This window comes from Petaurus breviceps, unplaced genomic scaffold (assembly GCF_028583685.1).
Source record: "Petaurus breviceps papuanus isolate PSGF00001 unplaced genomic scaffold, PetGlider_PUasm1.0 90752, whole genome shotgun sequence".
NCBI lineage: Eukaryota > Metazoa > Chordata > Mammalia > Diprotodontia > Petauridae > Petaurus > Petaurus breviceps.
Genome location: NW_027187336.1, coordinates 11,308,468 through 11,323,253, shown reverse-complemented (window position 1 = coordinate 11,323,253; position 14,786 = coordinate 11,308,468). Strand labels below are relative to the sequence as shown.

Sequence of the window (14,786 nt, the reverse complement as noted above, 5' to 3'; positions counted from 1 at the left end):
TTTTGTGTTGTGTCTTATGTTATTTTTTTTGATTAGTAATGGTTTTGCCTGGGATACATTTTCTCACCTCTGACTCTTAGAGTCCCTTGGTGGGGTGGGGGGGGGGGGGAAGGGAGGGAGAAGGCACTAGCAGCCAAGGCTTTTCTAAGACTTCACACAGAAAGTGGCACATGAAGGGAGTCTTGAGGGAAACAAGGGATTCTAAGAGTCAGAGGTGAGAAAATGTATCCCAGGCAAGAAGATTGGCTGTCAGATTGGGTAAGAAAAGGTAAAAAGGAACAATTATCTCATAAAGACAGAGCCTGAAAGGAAGAATACAGAGGAAACAGGTGGGGTGGAGGCTCGGTGATATTGGAACCTTATTCTCATCTGGATTGAAGAGAAAACCAAATGCATACCTGAAGAGGTTTAGAAGTCTTCTGAGATAGAGAGATGAGAAAACTGGAGGATAGGGTGGGGGAGGGACTTTTAGAAGGGTTTATAGAATAATATTAGGAGGATGAGGGGAGAAGTTAAGGTGAGGAATTTTAGGTGGATAAAATAAGGAATAAGAGGATAAGGGGAAAAGATAAGGTAATTGGGATAGAGTAAAAAGAGAGACTGAGTAGGAAAATAGTAAAAATAAGATGAATGGAAATTCACAAATAGTAATTAAAATTTTGTCAGATCTATAAGAGTATGAGTCATTCCACACTTGATAAATGGTCAAAGGATGGGAACAAGCAGTTTTCCAATGAAGAAATCTAAACAACTTATACTGAAATAAAAATGTTCTAAATCATTATTGATTAGAAAAAATCAGATTAAAACAATCTTAAGATATCATTTTATACCCACCAGATTGGCTAAAATGATAGAATGAGAAAGTAATAAATGTTGGAAAGGATGTGGAAAAATTGGGACACTCATTATTTGTGGAATTGTAAAATGATCCAAACAGAGAGCAGCCTGGTATTATGCCCAAAGAGATGTTACGCTACTTATACCCTTTGACCCATTAATACCACTACTTGGTCTATTTCCAAAGGTGGCTAGGGAGAAAGGAAAAGAGTCTATATGTTCTAAAATGTTTATGGAGCTCTCTTTGTGGTGGCAAAGAACTAGAAATTAAAGGGATGCCCATCAGTTGGGGAATGGGTAAAAAAGTTGTGGTATGTCATTGTGATGGAGTAATAATGTAAGAAATGCTGAGCTAAATGACTTTAGGAAAAAAACATGTCTTATTTTAGGAAAATCGGAAAAAAAGAGTCTTGCATGAAATAATGAAGCAGAACCAAAAGAACCTTGTATATAGTAACAGCAGTATCGTTTTAAGAACAGCTTTGAGTAAGTTATTTTGTCTATTATAAATACTCAAATTAAATATAAAGGACATATAAAGAAAGAGACTATCTGCCCCCAGGGAAAGAACTGATAAATAGAAGTATGTATAGAATAATTTCACATCTAAATTACATATATATGTGTGTGTGTCTAATGGTAGCAATCTCTGGGGCGGTGGGGGGAGGGGAGGAAGAAAAAAAAATGAAAAATTTACCTGACAATTTTGTTTTATGTTTGAAAGGAATAGCAAGTTGTGTGTAATATATTTGCAATTTCACATACAATCTTTTTTTAATTGTACTGTTATGAAAAAATGCTTGTTTGATTCTGTAAAATGTAAAAAAATAATATTATTATTGTTGTTGTTATACTATGGCGTCTGCTGAGGGGAATAATGTCTAACAGGACTGGAAAGGTAGGTTGGAGAACTTGCAGTCTGCTAAAACCTTCAGGGGTTTTTTGTTTTTCCAGATAAAATTTACTAGCCATTCCCTCATCTTGTATTCCTTAATCCAGCCCTTTGTTATGCTTTGTTTTTCTCTTTTCAAATTTTCAACATATTGTTAATCAGTTTAATAAGGTACTATCCTCCTTGAAATCTCTTACTTTATTGCTCTCCTGATATTTACATACTGCTGATTTTCAATTCTGAATCATCCCCTACCTTTGTTCGCTTCCATTCCTGAGCTGCTGAGCATTTCTGTAGAAGGTTAGAAAATTGTACTGAGTAGAAGTACTACAGATTCATAATACCTCAGCATTTTTGATGAATGCTGTTATACTCCTCACCATGGTTGTTGTAAACTCTCCTCTCTCCTCAAACCCTCAACTCTATTCCCATACCTCTTTCTGTCTCTTAGCAAATGCCTTAGTTTGACTTTTTCCCTTAAGGTGATTAAGGCTGTATCTGTTGTGAGTTCCTCATTAGCACAGAATGATGGATAAAGTACTCGTTTTGGAATTAGGAAAACCTTGATACATATTCTTCCACTAACAATTAGTAGCTACTTGGTCATGGAGAAATCCTCCTCCCTACACTTTCATGTCCTCATTTGTACAATGAGGGAATTGAACTCAGTAATTTCTTTTTTTTTTTTAATTCAATTTTTAATTTATTAATTTGTTTATTTCCTTTTAGTTTACAGGATTCAATTCCACAATTCCTTGAATTTCACATTTTGTCCCCCTCCTTCCCCTCCCCCCCATGGCATCTTATAATCAAGTATAGGATCTGTAAATACTTTCACATTATACAATGGTCAGGTTATAAGGATGGATTATGCCAGCTGGAATGAAAAATGGTAATGAGGACATAAAATCAAATAAGAGAACGAAAAAGATCAGGTATTTTGCTTCCACCTGGATATAAATTTAGTTCTTTCTCTGGATGCACGTTTTTCTCTCCATCATGCGTCTTTTGGGATTGACTTATATCCCTGCATTGTTGAGAAGAGTCCAGTCTATCAAAGTTGGTCATCACACATACGTTGTGTCTGTAATTGTATACAAATTCCTCCTGGTTCTACTCTTCTCACTCAGCATCAGTTCTTTTAAGCCTCTCCAGGTAAATATGAAGACCACCTGCTCCCCGTTTCTTATAGCACAATAGTATTCCATAACATGCATATACCACAACTTGTTCAGCCATTCCCCAATTGATGGACACCCCCTTAATTTCTAATTCTTTGCCACAAAAAAAGAGCTTCTATAAACATTTTTGTACATATGGGTCTTTCTCCCATTTCTATGATCTCTTTGGGATATAACCCTAGGAGTGGTATTGCTGGATCAAAGGGTATGAAAGTATTTATAGCCCTTTGGGCATAGTTCCTGATTGCTCTCCAGAAAGGCTGGATCATGAACTCAGTAATTTCTAATGTCCTTCCTAGCCCTAGAACTCTGATCACCTTGATACTTTGGAAAGTTTCAAGATCTTTAGCCATCTTCTTCTCCTTTGTTCAATCTCAAACGATAAAGATTGTAGGAATTTGAGTGGAAATGAATCATAGTAAGTCAAGCATTTTTCTTTTATGTATGAAGACACTGTCCCATGGTGGCTAACCAGCATCTTTATTTAAAGTTAATTATGTAGTAATTATTTTATTATTTTAACTTTTCAACTCCTTAACAAACACTAAAAGAAATGAGCATTTTAATGTACAAATAGAACATAAAAGGGGATCATGTGCAAAATCTTGGATTCTTATTCTATACTGATTGCTTATTTTATGAAGTATATATATATATATATATATATATATATATATATTACATATTAGCAGCTATTACTTTCTTTTTTTTTATGGGAGTGCCAGGGAAATGGCTAGTCCTTTTATTGGAGAGAAGAAAACATAACACATCTCAAGTAAACCAGTTCAGGGACTCAGTGGCTAAACTGGTGGGGTACGTGCTTGTAATGGGTTCCACAGTTAGGGCAATGCTGTGTCTTGCCTTTGTGAAGCCAGAGCCAGGTGACTGCACTGTTGTCCTCTTCACAGATACAGCCCACTATTCACTTGTCAGTGATGGAAGGGACTAGGTCGGGCTCCTCCTTAGTCCCTGGAGCTGCCATTGGGGCTAGCATATTGTATGGATCCAAATCATTCCTTGCCAGCTTCATAATCTCTCTCTCCAAACCAGTAGCCTGCTCCTCATCAGAAGGGATACCTCCTCTGGTCATGGCGACCCGAGCAGGACCACAGGCCCTCAAGGTCTGGATGGCCAGTGCCCTGGCACCCTGCAGTAACCTTGAAGCCAGCAGCTATTACTTTCAAAACTTTTGTTCTTTTTTTTGTGCTTCTTTCTCAACAAAGTTTGTAGAATCCAAAAGCAGTAGAAGATGGTATTTTATGTAATATTTGGTCATCTGAACATGTGCTGCTTTATGCTGAACATAAGCAAAAAGACCACCATGGTGATGTTTGTTTTTTTGCAAGGGGGGAGGCAGGGCAATTGAGGTTAAGTGACTTGCTCAAGGTCACACTACCACTAAGTATTAAGTGTCTGTGGTCAAATTTGAACTCAGTTCCTCCTGACTCCAGGGCCGGTGTTCTATTCACTGCCCCACTTAGCTGCCCCTCACCATGGTGATGTTTTTAACTTATGAACTAGCATCTCTCATAGAGCATGAAGAATTCGAAAAATTCTATGAAGAACTTGGTCATGACCCTTCAGATTAAGCTGATAAATTGATATTTAACTAAAAATTCAGGATTAGGGTAGAGCATTGGGGAAAAATCTATTGGAAAATGTTTTATGACTAAGAAGCAAAAGCAAGGCAAAGTTTTATAGATTCCTCAGAAGCTTCATACCTATTCATCTTGAATCATTTTTTGTAAAAGAATCAGAAGGTGCTAGATATGGCAAACTCTGAAACACTTGGCAAAAAAGAAAAGAAAAGAAATTGACATTTTAGTGGTTCAAAGCAACTCATTACTGATTTTGAAGTTGTGTTAAAATAATTTATCAGTCAGATATTAACTTGTTATAGCAAAGATATGAAAAACTAAAGAGAAGATGCTGTGTGCAATTGTAATGGACTTTGGGAGTCCAAACTAACTTAATCAAATGAGTTATTACTTATTAGAAATGGGAAATAAAGCAAAACACATTGACTACGGATGACTTTTTTTAAAGTTCAAAGTGATTTTCACAATAAATAAGCATGCTTTTCTTCCTTCTTGGTACCTTAACCAACATGTCTTCACACCAGTGTTATTTTAAACTCACAACATCCCTAGGGGATAAGTACTACTGTTATCCCCATTTTACAGGTGAGGAAACAGGCAGATAAAGATTAAGTGATCCATACAGGTTTACACTTTTGAACTTGATTCTTCATGAATCTGGGTCTAGTGTTCTATCCATTTCTGTCTTTCAATAAAATATATTTTAAAAATATATACAGATTGGTTTTAAGTATAATTTGCTTCAGTTATAAAAACACTGCATTGCTTTTCTGGAGCCCCTTATGAACTTCTTTCTTCTGTATATTTTTTAAATGTTTCATTGATGTTCTTTTTTTTTTTTTTTTGTCGTAATTATCATTCCTCTCCTTCCTACAACCCACACCCAACCAACTCTCCCTTACTGAAAATTTAAAGCCCTCCCTTGTTACTAATACAGGCAAGCAAAACAAATCCACACCTTGCCTGTGTTGAAGGTACATGTCATATTCTGTGCCTCTAGTCCATCACCTCTCTACTAAGTAGTGGAAAGTATAATTCATCATCAGTCTTCTGGACTCATAGGCCTTTTCATTATTTAGAATCCCTAAATCTTTTGGAATTTTTTTCCTTTAAAATAATGAAGTCATTTATAAAAATGAAAAATTGTCCTAACTGCTCACTTCACTTAGCATCAGTTCATATAAGGCTTCACAGGTTTCTCTTTCTTCAGTATGATAATCATTATGATAATATAGCAGAATTTGTTCATCCATTCACCAATTAATAGGTACCTACTTTGTTTTCAATTCTATTACAGTAAAAACTGTTGCTCTTAAAATTTTTGTGCATGTGGTTCCTTTCCCTTTTTTATTGGATTTTTGGGGTATACATGCTGCTTATTGTTGTTGAGTTGTTTTAGTTGTGTCTGACTCTTTGTGACCCCATTTTGGGTTTTCTTGGCAGAAATTCTAGAGTGGTTTGCCATTTCCTTTTCCAATTCATTTTACTGTGGCCTCTGTGGCAAACAGGGTTCAGTGACTGGCCCCAGCTGAAACAGCTAGTAAGTGTCTGAGGCTGACTTCCTGACTCCAGGCCTGTCACTCTACCCCCTCTACCACGTAGGTGCTCCATATATATGCTAAGCAATGAAATTGCTGGATCAGACAGTATGCACAGTGTAGTAACTTGTTGAGTATAATTGCACATTGCTTTCCAAAATAGTTGTACCACCTTAGAACTCTACTAATACCTTTTCAATTGGCCTCTTACAGCCCCTCCAGCAACCTCCATTTTCCTTTTTTGTCATCTTTCACAATCCAAGGGGCATATATTAGAATCTCAGTGTTGTTTTAAATACTATTTCTCTACTTGGCAATTTGGAGCATTCTTTTATACTTTGGTTTACAGCTTTTATTTCTTTAAGAACTACCATCAGACTTTTATGAGAGAAATCTGCTATAAATATTTCCCCACCCCTCTCAGGTAACTGCTTCCTTTCTAATTTTCACTGCATTGCTTTTGTTTTTCTAAGGATTTCTTGATTTTATGTAATCAAAATTTTCTTTTTTATCACCTGAGTAATTTTCTTGGTCAAAAACTTTTCCTCCATCTATAATTGTGAAAGGTATTCCTTTTCCTAAAGAACAGTTGCTGTTTTCATTATAGATAATTATAATAAATCTTAATACTTAATTACCAATGAGGCAATTAAGCCTAAACTTAAAACCTGAGTTTGTTTACTCTTAGATTGATGTTTTTAGTTTTGTTAAAACCATCATTTCAGCTCTCATTTTACAGATAAAGAAAGTTAGAAGCACGGGGGTCAGGTGACTTGTTCAAGGTCATACAGCTACTAAATAGCAAGACTTGAATTTAACCCAAACTTTTTGACTTCTACTCCTATGTTTATTCTGTCACACTCTACTGCCTCCCATTTATACTCATTTATCATCCTCAGTAGAACCATTTTTTTTTAAAAAAGTCTGAGAATAATAAATTAAGTCTCAGATATGCTGGAATAAGAAAAATGTGTTGCTCTTTGCTCTCAGGACATTGACAACATCCACTTGGGGTGCCAGCTTATGGTATTTTTATCAGAGGTAAAATACTCATTCCCTAATTTAAATCCTAATCAACTAAACTATCCAGAAGCTAGTTAAATGAAATTACTTTAATACGTTTTGGTTGGTGCATCATAACTATAAGAAATTTTAAAAATTTAAATCATGAAACATTTCAAAGGGCCTATAGATAAGTAAGCATCCTTGAATTTAAAGCTCAGATCTAAAAGAAAAGTGAGAAACCATATTTGCTGCAAGCTATCAGAGCTGACCTAGGGTTATGTGACTTATTTGGGGTCAAACAGGTAGTAAGTGTCTAAGGTCACATTTGAACTCAGACCTGGTACTTTATCCACCACACCACCTAGCTGCCCTTTTGGACAAATCTAGACTGTTGCTAAATAGATGTCTTGACTCCTGTGATTCTATGAATGTCCTTTGCTTCATCAGTATTCCTTTCTTGGTTTGCTTTTCTTTTCTTTTTTTTTTTAATTTTATGTTTATTTTTAGTTTACAACATTCATATCCACAAGAGTTTGTTATAAAATTTTCTTCCTGTCTTTCCCCTACCCACCACCCCAAAACAGCTATCCCACTGAATACCTCTTCCCCCAATCTGCTCTTTCCTATATCCTCACCCATTCCCCTTCCAACTTTCCAGTAGGGCAAGATGGATCTCCATACCCCAGTGCCTGTATATCTTATTTCCCAGTGCATGTAAAAAATCCAAAATTATATATATATATATATATATATATATGTATATATATGTGTGTGTGTGTGTGTGTGTGTGTATGTATGTATGTATGTATGTATAATAAATTTTTTTTAAACATTTGATTTTAAAACTTTGAATTCCAGATTCTTTCTTTCTTCCCTAGTCATTCATCCTTTCTGGGAAGATAAGCAATTCAATATAGGTTATATATGTGTAGTTACGCAAAACATTTCCATAGTGGACATATTGTGAAAGACTGACTACATTTCCCCCCATCCTATCCTCCCCCCCACTTGTTCTATTTTCTACTTTGACCCTGTCCCTTTTCAAAAATATTTGCTTCTAATTACCCCTCCCCAACCTGCCCTCCTCTCCATCGTCCCGACTCCCATCCCCTTCCCCGCTACGCTCCGGTAGGGCAAGATACCCAATTTAGTGTGTATGTCATTCCCTCCGTAAGCCAAATTCAATAAGAGTAAGGTTGACCCATTCTGTTTTGCTTTCCTGTTCTTCCCCTACATTGTAGCAGTTATCCTTTTCCTCTTCTGTATGAGATAATTTACCCCATTTTGTCTCTCCCCATCTCCTCTCATTATATTCCTCTCAACTTCACCTTTAAATATCATACCTTCCTATTCAATTGATCCTGTGCCCTCTGTCTATGTGCACCTCTACACATATATACACATACTCACATATATAGTCATATGGACATATACCCTCCTATATAAACATATACACACACATTTATATTCCCTTCAACTGTCCTCATACAAGTCTCATAAGTTACAATTATCGTTTTTCCATGTAGGAATGTAAATAGTTCAACTTTGATAAGTTCCTTATGATTTCTTTTCCCTGTTTATCTTCTCATGCTTCTCTTGATTCTTGAATCTGAGTCAGATTTTCTATTCAACTCTGCTTTTTTTTTATCAAGAATGCTTAAAAGTCCTCTATTCCATTGAATGACCATATTTTCCACTGAAACATGATACTCAGTTTTTCTGGGTAGGTGATTCTGTGTTTTAATCCCAGCTCCTTTAACCTCCAGAATATCCTATTCCTAGCCCTTCAATTCCTCAGTGTAGAAGCTGCCAGATCCTGTGTTATCCTGATAGTGTTTCCATGATATTCAAATTGTTTCTTCCTGGCTGCTTGTAATATTTTCTCCTTGATCTGGGAACTCCAGAACCTGGCTATAAAATTCCTAGGAGTTTTCTTTTTGAAATCTTTTTCCACAGGTGATGAGTGGATTCTTTCAACCTCTGTTTTGCCCTCTGGTTCTAAAACATCAGGACAATTTTCCTTGAGAATTTCTTGAAGGATGATTTCTAGGTTCTTTTTTGGATGATGGCTTCCAGGTAGTCCAATAATTTTTAAATTATCTCTCCTGGATCTATTTTCCAGGTCAGTGGTTTTTCCAATGAGATATTTCACATTGCCTTCTATTTTTTCATTTGTTTGGATCTGTTTAATAGTATCTTGATTTCTCATAAAGTCATTAGCTTCCCTTTGCTCCAATCTAATTCTGAAGGAATGATTCTCTTCAGTGAGCTTTTGAGATTCTTTTTCCATCTGGCAAATTCGGCTTTTTAAGGCATTCTTCTCCTGATTGGATGTTTGAGCCTCTTTGCCATTTGAGTTAGTCTATTTTTTAAGGTGTTATTTTCTTCAATCAGGTTGTTGACTCATTTCATAATTTTCTTACATAATTTTCATTTCTCTTCCCAATTTTTCCTCCACTTCTCCTATTTGGTTTTCAAAATCCTTCTTAAGGTCCTCTATGGCCTGTAGCCAGCTCATATTTTTCTTGGAAGCTTTTGGTGCAGGAGTTCTCACTTTGTTGTCTTCCTCCCGTTCCATGCTTTGATCCTTTTTTGTCCCCAAAAAAGGAATCTTAAGTTGGCTTGCTGTACTTGCTTTGCTTCCTTTGCTTGCTCATGTTGCCACTCAATTATTTGACTTTTGAGCTCTTTGCCGCAGTAGAACTCTGCCACCAGACGGGAGAGCTTTGTCTGAAATCGCTGGGGTCTTCAGAGCTGCTGGAGCTATTAGGAGGTTGCTGTCTCTGCAACCCCCACAAACTCTTGCTCACTGGCCACACACCTCAGGACCACCACCCAAAACTGTGATCCAGATCCATGCAGGTTAAAGCAAGAGCAATTACCCTCTGTTCGCTTGCCCTCCCCCTCCCCCCCCCATCTGCAGGCCTGGAGCTCTGCCACTTCTAGCTAGGGGTGGGTCTGGACCCACTCCTCTGCCCCCCCCTCCCCAATTCCAACAGAGTTCTACACTGACCTCTCACTTTTTATTTGGCATTTATGGGTTGATGATTATGGAAACCGCCAATGCTGCTGGTGATCCACTGTCCTGAAATCTGGTGCAGTCACTGATTGGGGGCTGACCTGAGGCTAAAATTGCAGGGTCACTTAGGGGTTAGGCTCCCAGCTCACTGGGATTAACCTGTCCTGTCTGCTTGCCGGGCTGCCGTCAGCAGGAGATTTGCTTTTCTCTGTCACTTTGTGGGTTCTGTAGCTCTAAAATTTGTTTAGTCATGTTTTGTAGATATTTGAGGTGGTTATGGGGCGAGCTCACAGAGTTTTCCTGCCTATGTGCCACCATCTTGGCTCTGGCCTCCACAGCTCTTATTTCTTTTCTATTTTTTCTCATGTGCTCTCATTTCACTTATAAAAATTAAGATTTTTTTTAGCTCTTCATCTCAGAATTTTGATTGAATTTGTAACCAAGTTGTATTTTTCTTTGAGTCTTTTGTTTGAGTTATTTTGGAGTAATTTTCTTCTTCCAGGTTTATTTTTTGCATCCCTGGCATCATAATAACTTTTAATGGTGAATTCTTTCTTGTTTGCTCATTTTTCATCCTGTTTCCTGACGTCAGGCTTGATGTTAGTTTTGGGCTATGCTAATCCTGTTATTGCTCCTTTCTCAGGGGATTGAGTGTTGTGTTATTGCAGGATCCCAGGGACACTCCGGATATCTGTAAGCTGTGAGTGTTCCCCAAATAGTCTAATCCAGGGCAAAGTCTGCTTGTTGTGTGCCCTCCCTCCCCTTGCTGTTGTGATCTCTGTAAGTTCCTGATCTGGGTTGTGTTTTAAGCAAAAGTCGATTGTGCTGGACTTAGCCCCCACCAGATAGCTTGAAAGCTCTGTGGGTTCACAGTGATAGGAGGGCAGGCTGCCTTTTGGTCTGGGATTCCTGACCTCTTGATTCCTTTGCAGGTTTCATACTGGGCTAGAACCTAGAATTGATACCTCACTCTGCTCTTGTGGTCTGAGTCACACCACTGCTGTGTGCTTCTGAATTTGCTCTTCCAGCTACCCTGCCCAAGTATACTTGGATACAGCTCCCCTTCTGCATCCTTCCCTGGATCTGTGACAGATAGCCAAGTATTAAATGACAGTGGTGCCTGTTGATACCTGTTCCCACACTCTGTGGTGTCCTTTTATGGATCTGGGACCTCTCTTTGTCTTGGTACAAATCCTCTTCATGCACTGAAATGATCCAACAGACTGCTCCTGGCCAGATCCTATCTCTGGTTTCCTCAGACTTCTTTGTCTGTCTCTCTTTGCAGACCTGGGCTTGAAAAGTGATTGATTTTGCTCTGATTTTTTTTAAATTGGATTTTGCTATCAAGATGTTGGCTAGTGTAAAAGATATATTGAAGGAGTTTTAGGGCGTAAGTCATGCTGTGCTTCCTACTACTCCTTCATGGTGGCTCTGCCATTCAGTACGAAATAGTTTTGATGAGGACACTGATTCATAATATTATTTGAGGGGGGCTAGGTGTTGCAGTGAATAGAGCACTGGCCCTGGAATCAGGAGGACCTGAGTTCAAATCCAGCCTCAGACACTTGACACAATTACTAGCCGTGTGACTTTGGGCAAGTCACTTAACCCCAAATGCCCTTCAAAAAGCAAAAACAAAAACAAAAACAAATAAACAAAAAAACCCACAATATTATTTGAGGTCTGGGAGTGCTGTTTCTTACTCTTAAATTTTTTGCCCTGCATATTCTAAGTCTTTTGTTACTTTAAATCAATTTTGTCATTTTATCCCTGTGGTAGTTTTAGTGCTATTGGTTATTTTATATTCTAATTTAGGTAGTATTATAATTTTTATTATTTTTACCTTATAGCTGTGTACAATGGATATCCATTCAGTTATCTAAGTTCTTTCTTTCTTTCATTTTTTTTTTTTTGCTTTTTGGAGGTCAATTGGGGTTAAGTAACTTGGCCAAAGTCACACAGCTAGTAAGTGTGTCAAGTGTCTGAGGCCGATTTCAACTCGGGTCCTCCTGATTACAGGGCCAGTGCTCTATTCACTGCACCACCTACCCACCCCAAATTGCAGGGGTGGAAAGAGACACCATAGTCTTTTTTTTTTTTTTTTTTTTTTGCTTTTTGGAGGGGGGAATGCAGGGCAATTGGGGTTAAGTGACTTGCCCAAGGTCACATGGCTAGTAAGTATTAAGTGTCTGAGGCTGGATTTGAACTCAGGCCCTCCTTACTCCAGGGCCGGTTCTCTATTCACTGAACCACCTAGCCACCCCGTTTCTTTATTTCTTTAAGGGAAATTTTGTTATTTTATCTGTACAGATTTTGAGTGTGTTTCAGTAGTGTGTTTCAGACTTGAGTGTGTTTCAGACTTGCTAGATGTTTTATGAATTTTTTAATTATTTTGATTATGGCTTCTCCTTCTGTCATTCCTTCTTGGTTTTTGTTATTTCTGTATAGAAATGTTGATCTTTAGATATTTACCTTGCATCCTTCTATTTTGCTGAATCTAGTGTCTAAATTTATTAGTTGATTCTCTTGGATTTTCTATGTAAATCATTTTTTTCATCAGGAAGTAATAATAGCTAGCATTTATATAGCACTTCAGTATTATCTTTTTTTATCCTCACAGCAGAGCAGGGAGGTAAGTGCTATTATTAACTTCATTTTACAAATGAGGAAACTGCTGCAACAATTAAGTGACTTGCCTAGTGTTACACAGCTAAGAAGTATCTAAATTGGGAAACTGGATTTGAATTCAGATCATCCTGACCATAGGTTCAACCTTCTTTCCAGCATCCAAAAATCTGAGTTGCCTCCGTTTTGTTTCTTTGTCTTTATGCCTTTCATTTCTTTGTCTAGTCTTATTGATATTGCAGGCTTTTCTAGTGCTATGTTAAGTAATAGTGCGAAAAGGAACCTCCTTTCTTTACCTCTGTTTTTATTGAAAAGCTTCTAGTTCTTCACTACAGCATTTAATTCTTTGTTTCTGTTTTAGGTAGATGGCTTTCTGCCATGTTTAAAAAGGTCCTCTTATTTTAGTAGTTTGAAGAATTATTCATGTAAATTAATCTCAAAAGGCATTTTCTGTTACAATGATCATTTTACATATTTTTGTTTTTAATGTGGTTCATTGTTACTTTTTAAATGGTCAACCATTCTTGCATCCCTGATATAACTCCAACTTAGTCATAGTGATTTTTTTTTAAGCAATTGGGGTTAAGTAACTTGCTCAAGGTTACATGGCCAGTTATTTCTGGGTGTGGTGCTAAGTATCTGAGCCCAGATTCAATCCCAGGTCATCCCGACTCTGGGGCTGGTGTTTACTCACTGAGCCACCTGGCTGCCCCTCATAGTGATTTTTTTTTTCTAACAAAATGCTGTAGTTTTTTAGGGCAAGATTTTATTTAAAATTTTTGAATCAATATTAATGATATTGGTACATGTTTCTTTTTGCTTTATCCTGCCCTGGTTTAGGTATTCAGATTGTATTTTCTTGTTTTCTGAAAGAGTTTGGTAGAGGATTTTCCTTCTCAGCTTTTGACAAGGATTTCTTCAGTATACAGGTATGATAGGAGACTGAACAATGAATGCCTAGTCCTTGGAGCATGGGCAGTTTGCCTGGCCTGGTGTCAACCCATGCAGATGCTTTTCGAGCCTAATTGTAGGCATGTATAATGGAGGGCTCTGCCTTCTGTTTCAGAGCATATACAGCTATTCTATGAATATTTTATTTCTGCTATAGTGGGTAAAGAGATATCTTTTAGTTGACTCCTAAAGCAGAACAGAGTGTGTGTACAAAAGGAGAAGAAGAAAAACAAATCTGACTCTTTCCTGCAGGTGAACAAGAAAAGACACATTCAAAACCTTTGGGTGGGGAAATTGGCCTTGGCACTTATCTCCACACCTTGGTGGCTAAGTGACCTTAAATATATGGTGCTATAGGCTTTCTCTTTTTGTTGTGTATCGGTTTTTTCTGCCTCTTAGGTGAGTGTAAAAAATAGAATAGACTAAGTTATAATGAGTCACTAAAGCTTCCAGTGATTCAAGAACTGGAGTTTGGCAGCAGCTAAGCCCAGTGAGCCAGTGCATCCTGGAGGAGAGCCACTTGATCCAAATAGCAGTGGATTAGCCTGTCAGCCAAGACATGTTCTGCAAGGAAGGGCACTGCTTGACTTGGTAGAATTAATGCTCTGTAGCAACTATAAGTTTGTGTCCATTTTCCCCAGGTTGGTAGAAGGAATAGTGTGTCCTGCTTTGGACAGCACGTTTTTATCCTTAGATTCTCGCTGTATCTTTTCAATAAGTACCTCTTTTTAAAGTTTTAATTGATGTTAATGTGTTAGTATTGATATTGAGGAGGTATTAATTGGTTAAATTAATAGATCACTGGCACTGGGAGATATCAAAATCAACATCGACAAACATTTATTAAGTACTTATTGTGTGCCAGGTACTGTGCTATGTGCTGGGGATACAAAAAGAGGCAAAAGAGTCTTTGCCTTCAAGGAATTTACAATCTAATGGGGGAGACAACTAACAAATATATACAAAGAAACTACATATAGGACAAATAAGAAATAATTAAGAGGGGCGGTTAGGTGGCGCAGTGAATAGATCACTGGCCCTGGAGTCAGAAGGACCTCAGTTCAAATCTGACCTCAGACACTTGACACGATTACTAGCTGTGTGACTTTGGTCAAGTCACTTAACCCCAATTCCCTC

The 14,786-nt window shown here is 37.6% G+C and overlaps 1 protein-coding gene and 1 pseudogene across 11 annotated transcripts in view; one reads left to right on the top strand and one right to left on the bottom strand.

Moving 5' to 3' along the window:
- Nucleotides 1-14,786, top strand: part of ZRANB3 (zinc finger RANBP2-type containing 3) — a 240,770-nt gene that overhangs the window by 60,700 nt on the left and 165,284 nt on the right. The window lies entirely within an intron of this gene.
- Nucleotides 3,659-5,022, bottom strand: LOC138146133 (cytochrome c oxidase subunit 5B, mitochondrial pseudogene; annotated as a pseudogene).